The sequence below is a fragment of the Octopus bimaculoides genome, chromosome 30, assembly GCF_046866305.1.
Source record: "Octopus bimaculoides isolate indiv1 chromosome 30, ASM4686630v1, whole genome shotgun sequence".
Taxonomy (NCBI): domain Eukaryota; kingdom Metazoa; phylum Mollusca; class Cephalopoda; order Octopoda; family Octopodidae; genus Octopus; species Octopus bimaculoides.
In genome coordinates, this window is record NC_142957.1 from 639,020 (window position 1) to 641,519 (window position 2,500).

Sequence of the window (2,500 nt, forward strand, 5' to 3'; positions counted from 1 at the left end):
CAGTTACTGTTAATACTTCGTTCAGAGATTTAACATTGCTTGTTTTCACTTTTTCGATATCAGTGAATAACTTCACTGGAAAAAGCCTTATATATTTTGCAAGGAAATATCTTTCGCATCGGAGATCGGCGATTTATATATATATATACATTTATTTATTTGTGTATATATATATTTATTTATTTATATATATATATTTATTTATATATATTTATTTATTTATATATATATATTTATATATATATATATATTTATATGTATTTATTTATTTATTTATATATATATATATATATATATATATATATATATATTTTTTTTTTTTTAAAGTTTCAGCTTAGAGCTGCGGCCATGCTGATGCACCACCGTGTTGCTACACTGTTATTACAGGGATCCTCTTGCAATATATGGCACTTGGTGAAGAATGGAGTTTGATTTAGCAACCCTCATTTGCACCTCCTGCCGCGAGGTAGGTTCATCTGGGACTCTCGATAGGAAGAGGTCCAGCTTTGATTTAAAAACTCCTACATCTACTTTGTGCAGATTCCTCAGGCTCTTTGGGAGAATATTAAAAAGCTGTGGGCCCCTGAATCCCAAGCTGTTGCAGTAACTGGTCCTGAAGCGCGATGGCATTGCTGGGATCTTTGGCACTATGCAGTGTCGTCCCGTTCTGGCATTGGTGTAGCTTTCAATGCCAAAATTTGGCACAATTCTTTCCAGGATCTTCCAGATGTATATTACTGCATACCTCTCCCGCCTTCTCTCCAGGGAGTAGAGTCTTAGCTGTTTCAGCCTTTCCCAGTAGCTGACCAGTTGCAAAGAGACAATCTTCTTTGTGAATCTCCTCTGGATTGCTTCAAGGTCTGCTGTTAATTTCAGACTGGTGGGTGACCACAGCTGTGAGCAGTAATCCAGGCGGCTGAGGACGAATGTCCTCCAGAGGATCATCATGGTTTCCTTATCTCTGGTTCTGAATGTTCTCAGGATCCATCCAGCCAATCGTCTGCACTTTGTTGCCATCCTGGTAATGTGCACTTGGAAAGAGGTATCATCACTCATGTCGATACCCAGGTCTCTCACTGATTTAGGCTCTGGGATTGAAATTCCCTGTGGACCAGTGTACTCTCTAAGTTTCATATTCAGTTTTGGACGTTGGTAGCGCAGGGCTTGGAATTTTTCAGCATTAAACTGCATATTATTGTCCTCAGCCCATCTGTAAACTGAGTCCAATTTCTGCTGCAGGTGTGCAACATCACTGGAGTTCTGTATTTTCTGCGAGACTTTTGTATCGTCTGCGTAGCTTGCAAGAGTGGCTATCCGGGCACTTGAAGGCATATCTGAGAGAGTGACTATAAAAAGCAATGGTCCCAAGACAGTGCCCTGTGGAACACCGCTCATTATTTGTGTTCTCATAGAGGTGGCGCCATTAGCCACTACTGCCTGACTTCTATCTTTCAGAAAGTCATGTAACCACTCTCCAAGTTTTCCAGCTATGCCAAGATCACGCAGTTTGTGGCATATCACACCATGATCCACTTTATCAAAAGCTTTTGCAAAATCAAGGTATGTTACGTCCACATTTGAGTTGTTGAGTAACTGCCTCAACACCCAGTCGTAATGTTGTAAGAGCTGGGTCAGGCAGCTCCTACCTGGTCGAAAGCCATGTTGGGTATCACTCAGCAATTTATTTTCTTCAAGGAATGCGATTAGTTTTCCTCTGATTATCCTTTCCATGACTTTGCTGATGTGTGAAGTCAGAGAGATAGGCCTATAGTTTTTGGCATCTGCTCTGCTTCCTCCTTTATGGATTGGGCATATTATTCCCTCCTTCAGCTTGCTTGGCAGTCTTCCGTTTGCGAGAAAGCTCTGGAAGAGGATCTGGAGTGGTTTTGCCAGGGCATGCTTACACGATTTAAGGAGGATTGCTGGGAAACCATCAGGGCCAGCAGTTGAGTTTGTGTCCACTTCATGTATAGCTAGTAATACATCTTCGCTAATGTTGATGTATTCCATCGTAACTGCCTCACTGGTTATAGGGGAGGTAGCAAAGAAGTCCACTGGTTTGTTCACTTGTCTGTGCTCCAATGGAGTGGTGAAGACACTTTTGAATTGCTCATTCAGTACCTCACTGATCCTAGTTGGACTGTCTGTGAGGGAGCCATCCTTTTCGAAGAGGGGTCCAATCTTGCAGCGTACTGAGGCTGTTTCTTTTGCGTAATGAAAGAAGGCCTTTGGGTTTGACTTAATGTTTTTTATAACCCAGGCTTCTTTGTCTGCTCTCTCCTTCACATAGGATTGTTGCAGCCTTTTTTCGATCTCCATCAGTGTCGTTTTTAGGGGGGACCTTTGGCCATTCTTGGGATGCTGGTTGAGTCGATTTGCAACTTTTGTCCGTCGTCTCATGAGGATCTTCCTCTCCCTTGGAATCTTGTTCCTATTTGTTTTGGCCTTGTGCTCTGGGACATATTTCTGGCTTATGGCTTGCACAATAGACATGAAACAT